Source organism: Hemiscyllium ocellatum, chromosome 47 (genome assembly GCF_020745735.1).
Source record: "Hemiscyllium ocellatum isolate sHemOce1 chromosome 47, sHemOce1.pat.X.cur, whole genome shotgun sequence".
Taxonomy (NCBI): domain Eukaryota; kingdom Metazoa; phylum Chordata; class Chondrichthyes; order Orectolobiformes; family Hemiscylliidae; genus Hemiscyllium; species Hemiscyllium ocellatum.
This window is the reverse complement of record NC_083447.1, coordinates 18,144,626-18,167,717: the sequence shown is the minus strand read 5'-3', so window position 1 is coordinate 18,167,717 and position 23,092 is coordinate 18,144,626. Positions and strand designations below refer to the sequence as shown.

At 50.4% G+C, this 23,092-nt stretch overlaps 1 protein-coding gene across 2 annotated transcripts in view; it reads right to left on the bottom strand.

Moving 5' to 3' along the window:
• LOC132836781 (neuroblast differentiation-associated protein AHNAK-like) overlaps positions 1–23,092 on the bottom strand; it is a 138,957-nt gene that overhangs the window by 85,576 nt on the left and 30,289 nt on the right. The gene's annotated exons all lie outside the window — the stretch shown is intronic.

Below are 23,092 nucleotides of genomic sequence, written 5' to 3'. Positions count from 1 at the left end.
AGCACTGTGTGTGTGTGCAATGGGACAGATTTCCCCAGCACTGACTGTGTGTGTGTGTGTGTATGTGTGGGGGTGTGTGTGTGTGTGAGTGTGTGTGTAAAATAGGACTGTGTGTGTGTGTGTGTGTGTAAAACAGGACGAGTGTCCCAGCACCGACGAGGTGTGTGTGTGTTTGTGTGTGTGTAAGTAAAACTGGACTGAGTGATCCAGCACTGACCGAGTCCCTGTCTAAAACAGGTCTGAGTGTCTCAGCACTGTGTGTGTGTAATGGGACTGAGTGCCCCAGCACTGACTGTGTGTGAGTGTCAAGTAGGACTGAGTGTGAGTGTGTGTGTGTCTGTGTGTAAAGCAGGACATGAGTGTCCCAGCACCGACTAGGTGTGTGTGTGATGTGTGTGTGTGTGTGTGTGTGTGTGTGTAAAACAGAGCTGAGTGCCCCAGCACTGACGGTGCGTGTGTGTGTAAAACAGGACTGAGTGTTCCAGCACTGTGTGTGTGTGTGCGTGTGTGTGTGTGCGTGTGTGTGTGTGTGTGTGTATATAAACCAGGGCTGAGTGTCCCAGTACTGACCGAGTGTGTGTAAAACAGTACTGAGTGTCCCAGCAGTGACTGTGTGTGTAAAACAGGACTGAGTGTATGGTGTGTGTGCGCGTAAAACAGGACTGAGCGTGTGTGTGTGTATAATCCAGGGCTGAGTGTTCCAGCACTGACCGAGTGTCTGTGTAAAACAGGACTGAGTGTCCCAGAACTGACCGAGTGAGTGTAAATCAGGACTGTGTGTCCCGGCACTGTGTGCGTGTGTAATGGGACTGAGTGCCCCAGCACTGACTGTGCATGTGTGTGTAACACAACACTGAGTGTCCCAGCACTGACTGAGTGTGTGTGTAAAGCATGACTGAGTGTGTGTCTGTGTGTGTGTATGTGTGTGTGTGTAAAACAGCACTGAGTGTCCCAGCATCGACTGTGTGTGTGTAAAGCAGGACTGAGTGTCCCAGCACCGACTGTGTGTGTGTCTGTAAAGCTGGACTGAGTGTCCCAGCATTGACTGTGTGTGTGCAAAGCAGGACTGAATGTCTCAGCACCGACTGTGTGTGTGTCTGTAAAGCTGGACTGAGTGTCCCAGCACCGATTGTGTGTGTGTGTGTGTGCGCGCGTAAAACAGGACTCTGTGTGTGTGTGTGTAATGCAGGACTGAGTGCCCCAGCACTGACTGTGTGAATGTGTGTCAAGCAGGACTGAGTGTGTGTGTGTGTGTTTGTGTGTGTGTAAAGCAGGACTGAGTGTCCCAGCACCGACTGTGTGAGTGTATGTAAATCAGGACTGAGTGTCCTAGCACCGACCATGTGTGTGTGTGTGTGTGTGTGTGTATAATCCAGGGCTGAGTGTTCCAGCACTGACCGAGTGTCTGTGCAAAACAGGACTGAGTATCCCAGAACTGACCGAGTGAGTGTAAATCAGGACTGAGTGTCCCGGCACTGTGTGCGTGTGTAATGGGACTGAGTGCCCCAGCACTGACTGTGCATGTGTGTGTAACACAGCACTGAGTGCCCCAGCACTGACTGAGTGTGTGTGTAAAGCAGGACTGAGTGTGTGTGTGTGTGTGTGTGTGTGTAAAACAGGACTGAGTGTCCCAGCACTGACTGTGTGCCTATATGTGAGTGTGTGTAAAACAGGACAGTGTATGTGTGTGTAAAACAGGATTGAGTATGTGTGTAAAACAAAACTGAGTGTTTGTGAGTGAAACATGACTGAGTGTCCCAGCACCGACTGTGTGTGTGTAAAGCAGGACTGAGTGTCCCAGCACCGACTGTGTGTGTGTAAAGCTGGACTGAGTGTCTCAGCACCGATTGTGTGTGTGTGTGTGTGTGTGTGTGTGCGCGTGCGTAAAACAGGACTCTGTGTGTGTGTGTGTTTGTGTGTGTGTAAAGCAGGACTGTGTGCCCCAGCACTGACTGTGTGAGTGTGTGTAAAACAGGACTGAGTGTGTGTGTGTGTGTGTAACAGGACTGAGTGTGTGTGTGTGTGTATGTGTGTGTAAAACAGTACTGAGTGTCCCAGCACTGACTGAGTGTGTGTGTAAAATAGGATTGAGTGTATGGTGTGTGAGTGCGTAAAACAGGACTGAGTGTGTGTGTGTGTTTGTGTGTGTGTAAAGCAGGACTGAGTGCCCCAGCACTGACTGTGTGCATGTGTGTAAAGCAGGACTGAGTGTGTATGTGTGTGTGTGTAAAACAGAAGTGAATGTGTGTGTGTGTGAGTGTAAAACAGGACTGAGTGTGTGTGTGTGTAAAACAGAATTGAGTGTGTGTGTGAGTGAAACAGGACTGAGTGTGTGTGTGTGTAAAACAGGACTGAGTGTCCCAATACCGACTGGGTGTGTGTAAAGCAGGACTGAGTGTCCCAGCACCGACTGGGTGTGTGTGTGTGTGTGTGTTTGTGTGTGTGTGTGTGTAAGTAATACAGGACTGAGTGTTCCAGCACTGACCCAGTGTCTGTGTAAAACAGGACTGAGTGTCCCAGTACTGTGTGTGTAATGGGACTGAGTGCCCCAGCACTGACTGTGCGTGTGTGTAAAACAGGACTGAGTGTTCCAGCGCTGACTCTGTGTGTGTGTGTGTGTAAAGCAGGACTGAGTGTCCCAGCACCGACTGTGTGTGTGTTTGTGTGTGTGTGTTTGTGTGTGTGTTTGCGTGTGTGTAAAGCAGGACTGAGTGTCCCAGCACTGACTGTGTGTGTTTGTGTGTGTGTGTTTGCGCGGGTGTACAGCAGGACTGAATGTCCCAGCACCTACTGTGTGTGTGTCTGTAAAGCTGGACTGAGTGTCCCAGCACCGATTGTGTGTGTGTGTGCGCGCGTAAAACAGGAATCAGTGCGTGTGTGTGTTTGTGTGTGTGTGTGTTTGCGTGTGTGTAAAGCAGGACTGAGTGTCCCTGCACTGACTGTGTGACTGTGTGTAAAGCAGGTCTGAATGCCCCAGCACCGATTGTGTGTAAAACAGGACTGAGTGTCCCAGCACCGACTGTGTGTTTCTGTGTGTGTGTGTGCGTGTGTGTGCGTGTGTGTGTGTGGTATAAAACAGGACTGAGTGTCCCAGAACTGACGGAGTGAGTGTAAATCAGGACTGAGTGTCCCGGCACTGTGTGCGTGTGTAATGGGACCGAGTGCCCCAGCACTGACTGTGCATGTGTGTGTAACACAGGACTGAGTGTCCAGGCACTGACTGATTGTGTGCGTAAAGCAGGACTGAGTGTGTGTCTGTGTGTGTGTCTGTGTGTGTGTGTGTAAAACAGCACTGAGTGTCCCAGCACCGACTGTGTGTGTGTAAAGCAGGACTGAGTGCCCCAGCACCGACTGTGTGTGTCTGTAAAGCTGGACTCAGTGTCCCAGCACTGACTGTGTGTGCGTAAAGCAGGACTGAGTGTGTGTCTGTGTGTGTGTCTGTGTGTGTAAAACAGCACTGAGTGTCCCAGCACCGACTGTGTGTGTGTAAAGCAGGACTGAGTGCCCCAGCACCGACTGTGTGTGTGTCTGTAAAGCTGGACTGAATGTCCCAGCACCGACTGTGTGTGTGTCTGTAAAGCTGGACTGAGTGTCCCAGCACCGATTGTGTGTGTGTGTGTGTGTGCGCGCGCGCGTAAAACAGGACTCTGTTTGTGTGTGTTTGTGTGTGTGTAAAGCAGGACTGAGTGCCCCAGCACTGACTGTGTGAGTGTGTGTAAAGCAGGACTGAGTGTGTGTGTGCGTAAAGCAGGACTGAGTGTGTGTGTGTGTGTAAAACAGATTTGAGTGTGTGTGTGAGTGAAACAGGACTGAGTGTGTGTGTGTGTGGGTGTGTGTAAAGCAGGACTGAGTGTCCCAGCACAGATTGTGTGTGTGTGTGTGTAAGACAGGACTGAGTGTGTGTGTGTGTGTAAATGTGTGTGTAAAACAGGACTGAGTGTGTGTGTGTATGTGTAAAACAGAATTCAGTGTGTGTGTGAGTGAGTGAGTGAAACAGGACTGAGTGTGTGTGTAAGACAGGACTGAGTGTGTGTGTGTGTAAAACAGGACTGAGCGTCCCAGCACTGACTAGGTGAGTGTGTGTTTGTGTGTGTGTAAGTAAAACAGGACTGAATGATCCAGCACTGACCGAGTGCCTGTGTAAAACAGGTCTGAGTGTCCCAGCACTGTGTGTGTGTGCAATGGGACAGATTTCCCCAGCACTGACTGTGTGTGTGTGTGTGTATGTGTGGGGGTGTGTGTGTGTGTGAGTGTGTGTGTAAAATAGGACTGTGTGTGTGTGTGTGTGTAAAACAGGACGAGTGTCCCAGCACCGACGAGGTGTGTGTGTGTTTGTGTGTGTGTAAGTAAAACTGGACTGAGTGATCCAGCACTGACCGAGTCCCTGTCTAAAACAGGTCTGAGTGTCTCAGCACTGTGTGTGTGTAATGGGACTGAGTGCCCCAGCACTGACTGTGTGTGAGTGTCAAGTAGGACTGAGTGTGAGTGTGTGTGTGTCTGTGTGTAAAGCAGGACATGAGTGTCCCAGCACCGACTAGGTGTGTGTGTGATGTGTGTGTGTGTGTGTGTGTGTAAAACAGAGCTGAGTGCCCCAGCACTGACGGTGCGTGTGTGTGTAAAACAGGACTGAGTGTTCCAGCACTGTGTGTGTGTGTGCGTGTGTGTGTGTGTGTGTGTGTGTGTGTATATATAAACCAGGGCTGAGTGTCCCAGTACTGACCGAGTGTGTGTAAAACAGTACTGAGTGTCCCAGCAGTGACTGTGTGTGTAAAACAGGACTGAGTGTATGGTGTGTGTGCGCGTAAAACAGGACTGAGCGTGTGTGTGTGTATAATCCAGGGCTGAGTGTTCCAGCACTGACCGAGTGTCTGTGTAAAACAGGACTGAGTGTCCCAGAACTGACCGAGTGAGTGTAAATCAGGACTGTGTGTCCCGGCACTGTGTGCGTGTGTAATGGGACTGAGTGCCCCAGCACTGACTGTGCATGTGTGTGTAACACAACACTGAGTGTCCCAGCACTGACTGAGTGTGTGTGTAAAGCATGACTGAGTGTGTGTCTGTGTGTGTGTATGTGTGTGTGTGTAAAACAGCACTGAGTGTCCCAGCATCGACTGTGTGTGTGTAAAGCAGGACTGAGTGTCCCAGCACCGACTGTGTGTGTGTCTGTAAAGCTGGACTGAGTGTCCCAGCATTGACTGTGTGTGTGCAAAGCAGGACTGAATGTCTCAGCACCGACTGTGTGTGTGTCTGTAAAGCTGGACTGAGTGTCCCAGCACCGATTGTGTGTGTGTGTGTGTGCGCGCGTAAAACAGGACTCTGTGTGTGTGTGTGTAATGCAGGACTGAGTGCCCCAGCACTGACTGTGTGAATGTGTGTCAAGCAGGACTGAGTGTGTGTGTGTGTGTTTGTGTGTGTGTAAAGCAGGACTGACTGTCCCAGCACCGACTGTGTGAGTGTATGTAAATCAGGACTGAGTGTCCTAGCACCGACCATGTGTGTGTGTGTGTGTGTGTGTGTGTATAATCCAGGGCTGAGTGTTCCAGCACTGACCGAGTGTCTGTGCAAAACAGGACTGAGTATCCCAGAACTGACCGAGTGAGTGTAAATCAGGACTGAGTGTCCCGGCACTGTGTGCGTGTGTAATGGGACTGAGTGCCCCAGCACTGACTGTGCATGTGTGTGTAACACAGCACTGAGTGCCCCAGCACTGACTGAGTGTGTGTGTAAAGCAGGACTGAGTGTGTGTGTGTGTGTGTGTGTGTAAAACAGGACTGAGTGTCCCAGCACTGACTGTGTGCCTATATGTGAGTGTGTGTAAAACAGGACAGTGTATGTGTGTGTAAAACAGGATTGAGTATGTGTGTAAAACAAAACTGAGTGTTTGTGAGTGAAACATAACTGAGTGTCCCAGCACCGACTGTGTGTGTGTAAAGCAGGACTGAGTGTCCCAGCACCGACTGTGTGTGTGTAAAGCTGGACTGAGTGTCTCAGCACCGATTGTGTGTGTGTGTGTGTGTGTGTGCGCGTGCGTAAAACAGGACTCTGTGTGTGTGTGTGTTTGTGTGTGTGTAAAGCAGGACTGTGTGCCCCAGCACTGACTGTGTGAGTGTGTGTAAAACAGGACTGAGTGTGTGTGTGTGTGTGTAACAGGACTGAGTGTGTGTGTGTGTGTATGTGTGTGTAAAACAGTACTGAGTGTCCCAGCACTGACTGAGTGTGTGTGTAAAATAGGATTGAGTGTATGGTGTGTGAGTGCGTAAAACAGGACTGAGTGTGTGTGTGTGTTTGTGTGTGTGTAAAGCAGGACTGAGTGCCCCAGCACTGACTGTGTGCATGTGTGTAAAGCAGGACTGAGTGTGTATGTGTGTGTGTGTAAAACAGAAGTGAATGTGTGTGTGTGTGAGTGTAAAACAGGACTGAGTGTGTGTGTGTGTAAAACAGAATTGAGTGTGTGTGTGAGTGAAACAGGACTGAGTGTGTGTGTGTGTAAAACAGGACTGAGTGTCCCAATACCGACTGGGTGTGTGTAAAGCAGGACTGAGTGTCCCAGCACCGACTGGGTGTGTGTGTGTGTGTGTGTTTGTGTGTGTGTGTGTGTAAGTAATACAGGACTGAGTGTTCCAGCACTGACCCAGTGTCTGTGTAAAACAGGACTGAGTGTCCCAGTACTGTGTGTGTAATGGGACTGAGTGCCCCAGCACTGACTGTGCGTGTGTGTAAAACAGGACTGAGTGTTCCAGCGCTGACTGTGTGTGTGTGTGTGTGTGTAAAGCAGGACTGAGTGTCCCAGCACCGACTGTGTGTGTGTTTGTGTGTGTGTGTTTGTGTGTGTGTGTTTGCGTGTGTGTAAAGCAGGACTGAGTGTCCCAGCACTGACTGTGTGTGTTTGTTTGCGCGGGTGTACAGCAGGACTGAATGTCCCAGCACCTACTGTGTGTGTGTCTGTAAAGCTGGACTGAGTGTCCCAGCACCGATTGTGTGTGTGTGTGCGCGCGTAAAACAGGAATCAGTGCGTGTGTGTGTTTGTGTGTGTGTGTGTTTGCGTGTGTGTAAAGCAGGACTGAGTGTCCCTGCACTGACTGTGTGACTGTGTGTAAAGCAGGTCTGAATGCCCCAGCACCGATTGTGTGTAAAACAGGACTGAGTGTCCCAGCACCGACTGTGTGTTTCTGTGTGTGTGTGTGCGTGTGTGTGCGTGTGTGTGTGTGTGGTATAAAACAGGACTGAGTGTCCCAGAACTGACGGAGTGAGTGTAAATCAGGACTGAGTGTCCCGGCACTGTGTGCGTGTGTAATGGGACCGAGTGCCCCAGCACTGACTGTGCATGTGTGTGTAACACAGGACTGAGTGTCCAGGCACTGACTGATTGTGTGCGTAAAGCAGGACTGAGTGTGTGTCTGTGTGTGTGTCTGTGTGTGTGTGTGTAAAACAGCACTGAGTGTCCCAGCACCGACTGTGTGTGTGTAAAGCAGGACTGAGTGCCCCAGCACCGACTGTGTGTGTCTGTAAAGCTGGACTCAGTGTCCCAGCACTGACTGTGTGTGCGTAAAGCAGGACTGAGTGTGTGTCTGTGTGTGTGTCTGTGTGTGTAAAACAGCACTGAGTGTCCCAGCACCGACTGTGTGTGTGTAAAGCAGGACTGAGTGCCCCAGCACCGACTGTGTGTGTGTCTGTAAAGCTGGACTGAATGTCCCAGCACCGACTGTGTGTGTGTCTGTAAAGCTGGACTGAGTGTCCCAGCACCGATTGTGTGTGTGTGTGTGTGTGTGCGCGCGCGCGTAAAACAGGACTCTGTTTGTGTGTGTTTGTGTGTGTGTAAAGCAGGACTGAGTGCCCCAGCACTGACTGTGTGAGTGTGTGTAAAGCAGGACTGAGTGTGTGTGTGCGTAAAGCAGGACTGAGTGTGTGTGTGTGTGTAAAACAGATTTGAGTGTGTGTGTGAGTGAAACAGGACTGAGTGTGTGTGTGTGTGTGTGTGTGTGGGTGTGTGTAAAGCAGGACTGAGTGTCCCAGCACAGATTGTGTGTGTGTGTGTGTGTGTGTGTGTGTGTGTGTGTGTGTAAGACAGGACTGAGTGTGTGTGTGTGTGTAAATGTGTGTGTAAAACAGGACTGAGTGTGTGTGTGTATGTGTAAAACAGAATTCAGTGTGTGTGTGAGTGAGTGAGTGAAACAGGACTGAGTGTGTGTGTAAGACAGGACTGAGTGTGTGTGTGTGTAAAACAGGACTGAGCGTCCCAGCACTGACTAGGTGAGTGTGTGTTTGTGTGTGTGTAAGTAAAACAGGACTGAATGATCCAGCACTGACCGAGTGCCTGTGTAAAACAGGTCTGAGTGTCCCAGCACTGTGTGTGTGTGCAATGGGACAGATTTCCCCAGCACTGACTGTGTGTGTGTGTGTGTGTATGTGTGGGGGTGTGTGTGTGTGTGAGTGTGTGTGTAAAATAGGACTGTGTGTGTGTGTGTGTGTGTAAAACAGGACGAGTGTCCCAGCACCGACGAGGTGTGTGTGTGTAAGTAAAACTGGACTGAGTGATCCAGCACTGACCGAGTCCCTGTCTAAAACAGGTCTGAGTGTCTCAGCACTGTGTGTGTGTAATGGGACTGAGTGCCCCAGCACTGACTGTGTGTGAGTGTCAAGTAGGACTGAGTGTGAGTGTGTGTGTGTCTGTGTGTAAAGCAGGACATGAGTGTCCCAGCACCGACTAGGTGTGTGTGTGATGTGTGTGTGTGTGTGTGTGTAAAACAGAGCTGAGTGCCCCAGCACTGACGGTGCGTGTGTGTGTAAAACAGGACTGAGTGTTCCAGCACTCTGTGTGTGTGTGCGTGTGTGTGTGTGTGCGTGTGTGTGTGTGTGTGTGTGTATATATAAACCAGGGCTGAGTGTCCCAGTACTGACCGAGTGTGTGTAAAACAGTACTGAGTGTCCCAGCAGTGACTGTGTGTGTAAAACAGGACTGAGTGTATGGTGTGTGTGCGCGTAAAACAGGACTGAGCGTGTGTGTGTGTATAATCCAGGGCTGAGTGTTCCAGCACTGACCGAGTGTCTGTGTAAAACAGGACTGAGTGTCCCAGAACTGACCGAGTGAGTGTAAATCAGGACTGTGTGTCCCGGCACTGTGTGCGTGTGTAATGGGACTGAGTGCCCCAGCACTGACTGTGCATGTGTGTGTAACACAACACTGAGTGTCCCAGCACTGACTGAGTGTGTGTGTAAAGCATGACTGAGTGTGTGTCTGTGTGTGTGTATGTGTGTGTGTGTAAAACAGCACTGAGTGTCCCAGCATCGACTGTGTGTGTGTAAAGCAGGACTGAGTGTCCCAGCACCGACTGTGTGTGTGTCTGTAAAGCTGGACTGAGTGTCCCAGCATTGACTGTGTGTGCGCAAAGCAGGACTGAATGTCTCAGCACCGACTGTGTGTGTGTCTGTAAAGCTGGACTGAGTGTCCCAGCACCGATTGTGTGTGTGTGTGTGTGTGTGCGCGCGTAAAACAGGACTCAGTGTGTGTGTGTGTAATGCAGGACTGAGTGCCCCAGCACTGACTGTGTGAATGTGTGTCAAGCAGGACTGAGTGTGTGTGTGTGTGTTTGTGTGTGTGTAAAGCAGGACTGAGTGTCCCAGCACCGACTGTGTGAGTGTATGTAAAGCAGGACTGAGTGTCCTAGCACCGACCATGTGTGTGTGTGTGTGTGTGTGTGTATAATCCAGGGCTGAGTGTTCCAGCACTGACCGAGTGTCTGTGCAAAACAGGACTGAGTATCCCAGAACTGACCGAGTGAGTGTAAATCAGGACTGAGTGTCCCGGCACTGTGTGCGTGTGTAATGGGACTGAGTGCCCCAGCACTGACTGTGCATGTGTGTGTAACACAGCACTGAGTGCCCCAGCACTGACTGAGTGTGTGTGTAAAGCAGGACTGAGTGTGGCTGTGAGTGTGTATGTAAAACAGGACATGAGTGTCCCAGCACCGACTAGGAGTGTGTGTGTTTGTGTGTATGGAAGTAAAACTGGACTGAGTGATCCAGCACTGTCCGAGTGCCTGTGTAAAACAGGTCTGAGTGTCTCAGCACTGTGTGTGTAATGGGACTGAGTGCCCCAGCACTGACTGTGTGTGTGTGTCAAGCAGGACTGAGTGTGTGTGTGTGTGTGTGTGTGTAAAACAGGACTGAGTGTCCCAGCACTGACTGTGTGCCTATATGTGCGTGTGTGTAAAACAGGACAGTGTATGTGTGTGTAAAACAGGATTGAGTGTGTGTGTAAAACAAAACTGAGTGTTTGTGAGTGAAACATGACTGAGTGTCCCAGCACCGACTGTGTGTGTGTAAAGCAGGACTGAGTGTCCCAGCACTGACTGTGTGTGTGTAAAGCTGGACTGAGTGTCTCAGCACCGATTGTGTGTGTGTGTTTGTGTGTGTGCGCGCGTAAAACAGGACTCTGTGTGTGTTTGTATGTGTGTAAAGCAGGACTGTGTGCCCCAGCACTGACTGTGTGAGTGTGTGTAAAACAGGACTGAGTGTGTGTGTGTGTGTGTAAAACAGAATTGAGTGTGTGTGTGTGTGAGTGTAACAGGACTGAGTGTGTGTGTGTGTGTGTGTGTGTATGTGTGTGTAAAACAGTACTGAGTGTCCCAGCACTGACTGAGTGTGTGTGTAAAATAGGATTGAGTGTATGGTGTGTGAGTGCGTAAAACAGGACTGAGTGTGTGTGTGTGAGTGAAACAGGACTGAGTGTGTGTGTGTGTGTAAAACAGGACTGAGTGTGTGTGTATAAAACAGAATAGAGTGTGTGTGTGTGTAAGTAAAACAGGACTGAGTGATCCAGCACTGACCGAATGTCTGTGTAAAACAGGTCTGAGTGTCCCAGCACTGTGTGTGTGCAATGGGACGGATTGCCCCAGCACTGACTCTGTGTGTGTGTGTGTGTGGGGAGTGTGTGTAAAACAGGACTGAGTGTGTCTGTGTGTGTGTAAAACAGGACATGGGTGTCCCAGCACCGACTAGGTGTGTGTGTTTTTGTGTGTCTGTAAGTAAAACTGGACTGAGTGATCCAGCACTGACCGAGTCCCTGTGTAAAACAGGTCTGAGTGTCTCAGCACTGTGTGTGTGTAATGGGACTGAGTGCCCCAGCACTGACTGTGTGTGTGTGTCGAGCAGGACTGAGTGAGTGTGTGTCTGTGTGTGTGTGTGTCTGTGTGTAAAACAGGACATGAGTGTCCCAGCACCGACTAGGTGTGTGTGTGATGTGTGTGTGTGTGTGTGTGTGTAAAACAGGACTGAGTGCCCCAGCACTGACGGTGCGTGTCTGTGTAAAATAGGACTGAGTGTTCCAGCACTGTGTGTGTGTGTGTGTGTGTAAACCAGGGCTGAGAGTCCCAGTACTGACCGAGCGTGTATAAAACAGTACTGAGTGTCCCAGCACTGACTGTGTGTGTAAAACAGGACTGAGCGTATGGTGTGTGTGCGCGTAAAACAGGACTGAGTGTGTGTGTGTGTGTGTGTGTAAAGCAGGACTGAGTGTCCCAGCACCGACTGAGTGTGTGTGTGTGTGTAAAACAGAATTGAGCGTGTGTGTGAGTGAAACAGGACTGAGTGTGTGTGTGTGTGTGTGTGTGCGCGCGCGTAAAACAGGACTCTGTTTGTGTGTGTGTAAAGCAGGACTGAGTGCCCCAGCACTGACTGTGTGAGTGTGTGTAAAGCAGGACTGAGTGTGTGTGTGTAAAACAGGACTGAGTGTCTGTGTGTGTGTAAAACAGGACGAGTGTCCCAGCACCAACGACGAGGTGTGTGTGTGTGTGTGTGTGTGTGTAAGTAAAACTGGACTGAGTGATCCAGCACTGACCGAGTCCCTGTGTAAAACAGGTCTGAGTGTCTCAGCACTGTGTGTGTGTAATGGGACTGAGTGCCCCAGCACTGACTGTGTGTGTGTGTCAAGCAGGACTGAGTGAGTGTGTGTCTGTGTGTGTGTGTGTCTGTGTGTAAAACAGGACATGAGTGTCCCAGCACCGACTAGGTGTGTGTGTGATGTGTGTGTGTGTGTGTAAAACAGGACTGAGTGCCCCAGCACTGACGGTGCGTGTCTGTGTAAAATAGGACTGAGTGTTCCAGCACTGTGTGTGTGTGTGTGTGTGTAAACCAGGGCTGAGAGTCCCAGTACTGACCGAGCGTGTATAAAACAGTACTGAGTGTCCCAGCACTGACTGTGTGTGTAAAACAGGACTGAGCGTATGGTGTGTGTGCGCGTAAAACAGGACTGAGTGTGTGTGTGTGTGTGTGTGTAAAGCAGGACTGAGTGTCCCAGCACCGACTGAGTGTGTGTGTGTGTGTAAAACAGAATTGAGCGTGTGTGTGAGTGAAACAGGACTGAGTGTGTGTGTGTGTGTGTGTGTAAAACAGGACCGAGTGTCCCAGCACCGACTGAGTGTGTGTGTGTGTGTATAATCCAGGGTTGAGTGTTCCAGCACTGACCGAGTGTCTGTGTAAAACAGGACTGAGTGTCCCAGAACTGACCGAGTGAGTGTAAATCAGGACTGAGTGTCCCGGCACTGTGTGCGTGGGTAATGGGACTGAGTGCCCCAGCACTGACTGTGCATGTGTGTGTAACACAGCACTGAGTGTCCCAGCACTGACTGAGTGTGTGTGTAAAGCAGGACTGAGCATGTGTGTGTGTGTAAAACAGCACTGAGTGTCCCAGCACCGACTGTGTGCGTGTAAAGCAGGACTGAGTGTCCCAGCACCGACTGTGTGTGTCTGTAAAGCTGGACTGAGTGTCCCAGCATTGACTGTGTGTGTGCAATGCAGGACTGAATGTCTCAGCACCAACTGTGTGTGTCTGTAAAGCTGGACTGAGTGTCCCAGCACCGATTGTGTGTGTGTGTGTGTGTGTGTGTGTGTGTGTGTGTGTGTGTGTGCGCGCGTAAAACAGTACTCAGTGTGTGTGTGTGTTTCTGCGTGTGTAAAGCAGGACTGAGTGCCCCAGCACTGACTGTGAATGTGTGTAAAGCAGGACTGAGTGTGTGTGTGTGTGTAAAACAGAATTGAATGTGTGTGTGTGTGTGTGAGTGTAAAACAGGACTGAGTGTGTGTGTGTGTAAATCAGAATTGAGTGTGTGTGTGAGTGAAACAGGACTGAGTGTGTGTGTGTGTGTGTGTGTGTGTGTGTGTGTGTGTAAAACAGGACTGAGTGTCCCAATACCGACTGGGTGTGTGTAAAGCAGGACTGAGTGTCCCAGCACCGACTGGGTGTGTGTGTGTGTGTGTAAGTAATACAGGACTGAGTGTTCCAGCACTGACCCAGTGTCTGTGTAAAACTGGACTGAGTGTCCCACTACTGTGTGTGTAATGGGACTGAGTGCCCCAGCACTGACTGTGCGTGTGTGTAAAACAGGACTGAGTGTTCCAGCGCTGACTGTGTGTGTGTGTGTGTGTAAAGCAGGACTGAGTGTCCCAGCACCGACTGTGTGTGTGTTTGTGTGTGTGTGTTTGCGTGTGTGTAAAGCAGGACTGAGTGTCCCAGCACTGACTGTGTGTTTGTGTGTGTGTGTTTGCGCGTGTGTACAGCAGGACTGAATGTCCCAGCACCTACTGTGTGTGTGTCTGTAAAGCTGGACTGAGTGTCCCAGCACCGATTGTGTGTGTGTGTGTGCGCGCGTAAAACAGGAATCAGTGCGTGTGTGTGTTTGTGTGTTTGCGTGTGTGTAAAGCAGGACTGAGTGTCCCTGCACTGACTGTGTGACTGTGTGTAAAGCAGGTCTGAGTGCCCCAGCACCGATTGTGTGTAAAATAGGACTGAGTGTTCCAGCACTGTGTGTGTGTGTGTGTGTGTGTGTAAACCAGGGCTGAGAGTCCCAGTACTGACCGAGCGTGTGTAAAACAGTACTGAGTGTCCCAGCACTGACGGTGTGTGTAAAACAGGACTGAGCGTATGGTGTGTGTGTGCGTAAAACAGGACTGAGTGTGTGTGTGTGTGTTTGTGTGTGTGTAAAGCAGGACTGAGTGTCCCAGCACCGACTGTGTGAGTGTACGTAAAGCAGGACTGAGTGCCCTAGCACTGACTGTGTGTGTGTAAAACAGGACTGAGTGTGTGTGTGTGTGTGTGCGCGTGTGTGTGTGTGTGTGTAAGTAATACAGGACTGAGTGTCCCAGCACTGACCCAGTGTCTGTGTAAAACAGGACTGAGTGTCCCAGTACTGTGTGTGTGTAATGGGACTGAGTGCCCCAGCACTGACTGTGCGTGTGTGTAAAACAGGACTGAGTGTTCCAGCGCTGAGTGTGTGTGTGTGTTTGTGTGTGTGTAAAGCAGGACTGAATGTCCCAGCACCGACTGTGTGTATGTCTGTAAAGTTGGACTGAGTGTCCCAGCACCGATTGTGTTTGTGTGTGTGCACGTAAAACAGGACTCAGTGCGTGTGTGTTTTTGTGTGTGTGTGTTGCGTGTGTGTAAAGCAGGACTGAGTGTTCCAGAACTGACTCTGTGTGTGTGTGTGTGTGTGTGTGTGTGCTTAAAACAGCACTGAGTGTCCCAATACCGACTGGGTGTGTGTAAAGCAGGACTGAGTGTCCCAGCACCGACTGGGTGTGTATGTGTTTGTGTGTGTGTGTGTGTGTAAGTAATACAGGACTGAGTGTTCCAGCACTGACCCAGTGTCTGTGTAAAACAGGACTGAGTGTCCCAGAACTGTGTGTGTGTAATGGGACTGAGTGCCCCAGCACTGACTGTGCGTGTGTGTAAAACAGGACTGAGTGTTCCAGCGCTGACTGTGTGTGTGTGTGTAAGACAGGACTGAGTGTGTGTGTGTATGTGTGTAAATGTGTGTGTAAAACAGGACTGAATGTGTGTGTGTGTGTGTGTGTGTGTGTGTATGTGTAAAACAGAATTCAGTGTGTGTGGGTGAGTGAGTGAAACAGGACTGAGTGTGTGTGTAAAACAGGACTGAGTGTTCCAGCGCTGACTGTGTGTGTGTGTGTAAGACAGGACTGAGTGTGTGTGTGTAAAACAGGACTGAGTGTCCCAGCACCGACTGTGTGTTTCTGTGTGTGTGTGTGTGTGTGCGTGTGTGTGTGTGGTATAAAACAGGACTGAGTGTTCCAGCACTGACCGAGTGTCTGTGTAAAACAGGACTGAGTGTCCCAGAACTGACCGAGTGAGTGTAAATCAGGACTGAGTGTCCCGGCACTCTGTGCGTGTGTAATGGGACCGAGTGCCCCAGCACTGACTGTGCATGTGTGTGTAACACAGGGCTGAGTGTCCAGGCACTGACTGAGTGTGTGCGTAAAGCAGGACTGTGTGTGTGTGTGTAAAACAGCACTGAGTGTCCCAGCACCGACTGTGTGTGTGTAAAACAGCACTGAGTGTCCCAGCACCGACTGTGTGTGTGTAAAGCAGGACTGAGTGCCCCAGCACCGACTGTGTGTGTGTCTGTAAAGCTGGACTGAGTGTCCCAGCACCGATTGTGTGTGTGTGTGTGTGCGCGCGTAAAACAGGAATCAGTGCGTGTGTGTGTTTGTGTGTGTGTGTGTTTGCGTGTGTGTAAAGCAGGACTGAGTGTCCCTGCACTGACTGTGTGACTGTGTGTAAAGCAGGTCTGAGCGCCCCAGCACCGATTGTGTGTAAAACAGGACTGAGTGTCCCAGCACTGACTGTGTGTGTTTGTGTGTGTGTGTTTGCGCGTGTGTACAGCAGGACTGAATGTCCCAGCACCTACTGTGTGTGTGTCTGTAAAGCTGGACTGAGTGTCCCAGCACCGATTGTGTGTGTGTGTGTGTGTGCGCGCGTAAAACAGGAATCAGTGCGTGTGTGTGTTTGTGTGTGTGTGTGTTTGCGTGTGTGTAAAGCAGGACTGAGTGTCCCTGCACTGACTGTGTGACTGTGTGTAAAGCAGGTCTGAGCGCCCCAGCACCGATTGTGTGTAAAACAGGACTGAGTGTCCCAGCACTGACTGTGTGTGTGTGTGTGTGTGTGTGTGTGTGTGTGTGTGGTATAAAACAGGACTGAGTGTTCCAGCACTGACCGAGTGTCTGTGTAAAACAGGACTGAGTGTCCCAGAACTGACCGAGTGAGTGTAAATCGGGACTGAGTGTCCCGGCACTGTGTGCGTGTGTAATGGGACCGAATGCCCCAGCACTGACTGTGCATGTGTGTGTAACACAGGACTGAGTGTCCCAGCACTGACTGAGTGTGTGCGTAAAGCAGGACTGAGTGTGTGTCTGTGTGTGTGTGTGTGTGTGTGTGTGTAAAACAGCACTGAGTGTCCCAGCACAGACTGTGTGTGTGTAAAGCAGGACTGAGACTGTGTGAGTGTACGTAAAGCAGGACTGAGTGCCCTAGCACTGACTGTGTGTGTGTAAAACAGGACTGAGTGTGTGTGTGTGTGTGTGTGTGTGTGTGTGTGTGTAAGTAATACAGGACTGAGTGTCCCAGCACTGACCCAGTGTCTGTGTAAAACAGGACTGAGTGTCCCAGTACTGTGTGTGTGTAATGGGACTGAGTGCCCCAGCACTGACTGTGCGTGTGTGTAAAACAGGACTGAGTGTTCCAGCGCTGACTCTGTGTGTGTGTGTGTGTGTGTGTGTGTGTGTGTAAAGCAGGACTGAGTGTCCCAGCACTGACTGTGTGTGTTTGTGTGTGTGTGTTTGCGCGTGTGTACAGCAGGACTGAATGTCCCAGCACCTACTGTGTGTGTGTCTGTAAAGCTGGACTGAGTGTCCCAGCACCGATTGTGTGTGTCTGTGTGTGCGCGCGTAAAACAGGAGTCAGTGCGTGTGTGTGTTTGCGTGTGTGTAAAGCAGGTCTGAGTGCCCCAGCACTGACTCTGTGTGTGTGTGTGTGTGTGTGTGTGTAAAACAGGACTGTGTGTCCCAGCACCGACTGTATGTTTCTGTGAGTGTGTGTGTGTGTGTGCGCGCGTAAAACAGGACTCTGTGTGTGTGTGTTTGTGTGTGTGTAAAGCAGGACTATGTGCCCCAGCACTGACTGTGTGGGTGTGTGTAAAGCAGGACTGAGTGTCCCAGCGCCGACTGTGTGTGTAAAACAGGACTGAGTGTGTGTGTGTAAAACAGAATTGAGTGTGTGTGTGTGTGAGTGTAACAGGACTGAGAGTGTGTGTGTGTGTGTGTGTGTGTAAAACAGTACTGAGTGTCCCAGCACTGACTGAGTGTGTGTAAAATAGGATTGAGTGTATGGTGTGTGAGTGCGTAAAACAGGACTGAGTGTGTGTGTGTGTGAGTGAAACAGGACTGAGTGTGTGTGTGTGTGTAAAACAGGACTGAGTGTGTGTGTGTAAAACAGAATAGAGTGTGTGTGTGTGTGTGTGTGTGTAAGTAAAACAGGACTGAGTGATCCAGCACTGACCGAGTGTCTGTGTAAAACAGGTCTGAGTGTCCCAGCACTGTGTGTGCAATGGGACTGATTGCCCCAGCACTGACTGTGTGTGTGTGTGTGTGTGTGTGTGTGTGTGTGTGTGTGTGGGGGGTGTGTGTAAAACAGGACTGAGTGTGTCTGTGTGTGTGTAAAACAGGACATGGGTGTCCCAGCACCGACTAGGTGTGTGTGTTTTTGTGTGTGTGTAAGTAAAACTGGACTGAGTGATGCAGCACTGACCGAGTCCCTGTGTAAAACAGGTCTGAGTGTCTCAGCACTGTGTGTGTGTAATGGGACTGAGTGCCCCAGCACTGACTGTGTGTGTGTGTCAAGCAGGACTGAGTGAGTGTGTGTCTGTGTGTGTCTGTGTGTCTGTGTGTAAAACAGGACATGAGTGTCCCAGCACCGACTAGGGGTGTGTGTCTGTGTGTGTGTGTGTGTGTGTAAGTAATACAGGACTGAGTGTCCCAGCACTGACCCAGTGTCTGTGTAAAACAGGACTGAGTGTCCCAGTACTGTGTGTGTGTAATGGGACTGAGTGCCCCAGCACTGACTGTGCGTGTGTGTAAAACAGGACTGAGTGTTCCAGCGCTGACTGTGTGTGTGTGTTTGTGTGTGTGTAAAGCAGGACTGAATGTCCCAGCACCGACTGTGTGTGTGTCTGTAAAGTTGGACTGAGTGTCCCAGCACCGATTGTGTGTGTGTGTGTGTGCGCGTAAAACAGGACTCAGTGCGTGTGTGTTTTTGTGTGTGTGTGTTTGCGTGTGTGTAAAGCAGGACTGAGTGTTCCAGAACTGACTGTGTGTGTGTGTGTGTGTGTGTGCTTAAAACAGCACTGAGTGTCCCAATACCGACTGGGTGTGTGTAAAGCAGGACTGAGTGTCCCAGCACCGACTGGGTGTGTATGTGTTTGTGTGTGTGTGTGTGTGTGTGTGTAAGTAATACAGGACTGAGTGTTCCAGCACTGACCCAGTGTCTGTGTAAAACAGGACTGAGTGTCCCAGAACTGTGTGTGTGTAATGGGACTGAGTGCCCCAGCACTGACTGTGCGTGTGTGTAAAACAGGACTGAGTGTTCCAGCGCTGACTGTGTGTGTGTGTGTAAGACAGGACTGAGTGTGTGTGTGTATGTGTGTAAATGTGTGTGTAAAACAGGACTGAATGTGTGTGTGTGTGTGTGTGTGTATGTGTAAAACAGAATTCAGTGAGTGTGGGTGAGTGAGAGAAACAGGACTGAGTGTGTGTGTAAAACAGGACTGAGTGTTCCAGCGCTGACTGTGTGTGTGTGTGTAAAACAGGACTGAGTGTCCCAGCACCGACTGTGTGTTTCTGTGTGTGTGTGTGTGCGTGTGTGTGTGTGGTATAAAACAGGACTGAGTGTTCCAGCACTGACCGAGTGTCTGTGTAAAACAGGACTGAGTGTCCCAGAACTGACCGAGTGAGTGTAAATCAGGACTGAGTGTCCCGGCACTCTGTGCGTGTGTAATGGGACCGAGTGCCCCAGCACTGACTGTGCATGTGTGTGTAACACAGGACTGAGTGTCCAGGCACTGACTGAGTGTGTGCGTAAAGCAGGACTGTGTGTGTGTGTGTAAAACAGCACTGAGTGCCCCAGCACCGACTGTGTGTGTGTAAAGCAGGACTGAGTGCCCCAGCACCGACTGTGTGTGTGTCTGTAAAGCTGGACTGAGTGTCCCAGCACTGACTGTGTGTGTGTGTAAAGCAGGACTGAGTGTGTGTCTGTGTGTGTGTGTGTGTGTGTGTAAAACAGCACTGAGTGTCCCAGCACCGACTGTGTGTGTGTAAAGCAGGACTGAGTGCCCTAGCACCGACTGTGTGTGTGTCTGTAAAGCTGGACTGAGTGTCCCAGCACCGATTGTGTGTGTGTGTGTGTGTGTGTGTGTGCGCGCGCGTAAAACAGGACTCTGTTTGTGTGTGTGTAAAGCAGGACTGAGTGCCCCAGCACTGACTGTGTGAGTGTGTGTAAAGCAGGACTGAGTGTGTGTGTGCGTAAAGCAGGACTGAGTGTGTGTGTGTGTAAAACAGATTTGAGTGTGTGTGTGAGTGAAACAGGACTGAGTGTGTGTGTGTGTGTGGGTGTATGTAAAGCAGGACTGAGTGTCCCAGCACAGATTGTGTGTGTGTGTGTGTGTGTAAGACAGGACTGAGTGTGTGTGTGTGTAAATGTGTGTGTAAAACAGGACTGAGTGTGTGTGTGTATGTGTAAAACAGAATTCAGTGTGTGTGTGAGTGAGTGAGTGAAACAGGACTGAGTGTGTGTGTAAGACAGGACTGAGTGTGTGTGTGTGTAAAACAGGACTGAGTGTCCCAGCACTGACTAGGTGAGTGTGTGTTTGTGTGTGTGTAAGTAAAACAGGACTGAATGATCCAGCACTGACTGAGTGCCTGTGTAAAACAGGTCTGAGTGTCCCAGCACTGTGTGTGTGCAATGGGACTGATTGCCCCAGCACTGACTGTGTGTGTGTGTGTGTGTGTGTGTGTGTGTGTGTGTGTGTATGTGTGGGGGTGTGTGTGTGAGTGTGTGTGTAAAATAGGACTGTGTGTGTGTGTGTGTGTGTGTGTGTGTGTGTGTGTAAAACAGGACGAGTGTCCCAGCACCGACGATGTGTGTATATGTTTGTGTGTGTGTAAGTAAAACTGGACTGAGTGATCCAGCACTGACCGAGTCCCTGTGTAAAACAGGTCTGAGTGTCTCAGCACTGTGTGTGTAATGGGACTCAGTGCCCCAGCACTGACTCTGTATGTGTGTGTGTCAAGCAGGACTGAGTGTGTGTGTGTGTGTGTGTGTGTGTGTGTGTATAAAGCAGGACATGAGTGTCCCAGCACCGACTAGGTGTGTGTGTGATGTGTGTGAGTGTGTGTGTGTGTGGTGTGTGTGTAAAACAGGACTGAGTGTGTCTGTGTGTGTGTAAAACAGGACATGGGTGTCCCAGCACCGACTAGGTGTGTGTGTTTTTGTGTGTGTGTAAGTAAAACTGGACTGAGTGATGCAGCACTGACCGAGTCCCTGTGTAAAACAGGTCTGAGTGTCTCAGCACTGTGTGTGTGTAATGGGACTGAGTGCCCCAGCACTGACTGTGTGTGTGTGTCAAGCAGGACTGAGTGAGTGTGTGTCTGTGTGTGTCTGTGTGTAAAACAGGACATGAGTGTCCCAGCACCGACTAGGTGTGTGTGTGTATGTGTGTGTGTGTGTAAAACAGGACATGAGTGTCCCAGCACCGACTAGGGGTGTGTGTGTGTGTGTGTGTGTGTGTGTGTGTAAGTAATACAGGACTGAGTGTCCCAGCACTGACCCAGTGTCTGTGTAAAACAGGACTGAGTGTCCCAGTACTGTGTGTGTGTAATGGGACTGAGTGCCCCAGCACTGACTGTGCGTGTGTGTAAAACAGGACTGAGTGTTCCAGCGCTGAGTGTGTGTGTGTGTTTGTGTGTGTGTAAAGCAGGACTGAATGTCCCAGCACCGACTGTGTGTGTGTCTGTAAAGTTGGACTGAGTGTCCCAGCACCGATTGTGTGTGTGTGTGTGTGTGCGCGTAAAACAGGACTCAGTGCGTGTGTGTTTTTGTGTGTGTGTGTTTGCGTGTGTGTAAAGCAGGACTGAGTGTTCCAGAACTGACTCTGTGTGTGTGTGTGTGTGTGTGCTTAAAGCAGCACTGAGTGTCCCAATACTGACTGGGTGTGTGTAAAGCAGGACTGAGTGTCCCAGCACCGACTGGGTGTGTGTGTGTGTGTGTGTGTGTGTGTGTGTGTGTGTGTGTGTGTGTGTGTGTGTAAAACAGGACTGAGTGTTCCAGCACTGTGTGTGTGTGTGTGTGTGTGTGTAAACCAGGGCTGAGAGTCCCAGTACTGACCGAGCGTGTGTAAAACAGTACTGAGTGTCCCAGCACTGACGGTGTGTGTAAAACAGGACTGAGCGTATGGTGTGTGTGTGCGTAAAACAGGACTGAGTGTGTGTGTGTGTGTTTGTGTGTGTGTAAAGCAGGACTGAGTGTCCCAGCACCGACTGTGTGAGTGTACGTAAAGCAGGACTGAGTGCCCTAGCACTGACTGTGTGTGTGTAAAACAGGACTGAGTGTGTGTGTGTGTGTGTGCGCGTGTGTGTGTGTGTGTGTAAGTAATACAGGACTGAGTGTCCCAGCACTGACCCAGTGTCTGTGTAAAACAGGACTGAGTGTCCCAGTACTGTGTGTGTGTAATGGGACTGAGTGCCCCAGCACTGACTGTGCGTGTGTGTAAAACAGGACTGAGTGTTCCAGCGCTGAGTGTGTGTGTGTGTTTGTGTGTGTGTAAAGCAGGACTGAATGTCCCAGCACCGACTGTGTGTATGTCTGTAAAGTTGGACTGAGTGTCCCAGCACCGATTGTGTTTGTGTGTGTGCACGTAAAACAGGACTCAGTGCGTGTGTGTTTTTGTGTGTGTGTGTTGCGTGTGTGTAAAGCAGGACTGAGTGTTCCAGAACTGACTCTGTGTGTGTGTGTGTGTGTGTGTGTGTGCTTAAAACAGCACTGAGTGTCCCAATACCGACTGGGTGTGTGTAAAGCAGGACTGAGTGTCCCAGCACCGACTGGGTGTGTATGTGTTTGTGTGTGTGTGTGTGTGTAAGTAATACAGGACTGAGTGTTCCAGCACTGACCCAGTGTCTGTGTAAAACAGGACTGAGTGTCCCAGAACTGTGTGTGTGTAATGGGACTGAGTGCCCCAGCACTGACTGTGCGTGTGTGTAAAACAGGACTGAGTGTTCCAGCGCTGACTGTGTGTGTGTGTGTAAGACAGGACTGAGTGTGTGTGTGTATGTGTGTAAATGTGTGTGTAAAACAGGACTGAATGTGTGTGTGTGTGTGTGTGTGTGTGTGTATGTGTAAAACAGAATTCAGTGTGTGTGGGTGAGTGAGTGAAACAGGACTGAGTGTGTGTGTAAAACAGGACTGAGTGTTCCAGCGCTGACTGTGTGTGTGTGTGTAAGACAGGACTGAGTGTGTGTGTGTAAAACAGGACTGAGTGTCCCAGCACCGACTGTGTGTTTCTGTGTGTGTGTGTGTGTGTGCGTGTGTGTGTGTGGTATAAAACAGGACTGAGTGTTCCAGCACTGACCGAGTGTCTGTGTAAAACAGGACTGAGTGTCCCAGAACTGACCGAGTGAGTGTAAATCAGGACTGAGTGTCCCGGCACTCTGTGCGTGTGTAATGGGACCGAGTGCCCCAGCACTGACTGTGCATGTGTGTGTAACACAGGGCTGAGTGTCCAGGCACTGACTGAGTGTGTGCGTAAAGCAGGACTGTGTGTGTGTGTGTAAAACAGCACTGAGTGTCCCAGCACCGACTGTGTGTGTGTAAAACAGCACTGAGTGTCCCAGCACCGACTGTGTGTGTGTAAAGCAGGACTGAGTGCCCCAGCACCGACTGTGTGTGTGTCTGTAAAGCTGGACTGAGTGTCCCAGCACTGACTGTGTGTGTGCGTAAAGCAGGACTGAGTGTGTGTCTGTGTGTGTGTGTGTGTGTGTGTGTAAAACAGCACTGAGTGTCCCAGCACCGACTGTGTGTGTGTAAAGCAGGACTGAGTGCCCCAGCACCGACTGTGTGTGTGTCTGTAAAGCTGGACTGAGTGCCCCAGCACTGACTGTGCGTGTGTGTAAAACAGGACTGAGTGTTCCAGCGCTGACTGTGTGTGTGTGTGTAAGACAGGACTGAGTGTGTGTGTGTAAAACAGGACTGAGTGTCCCA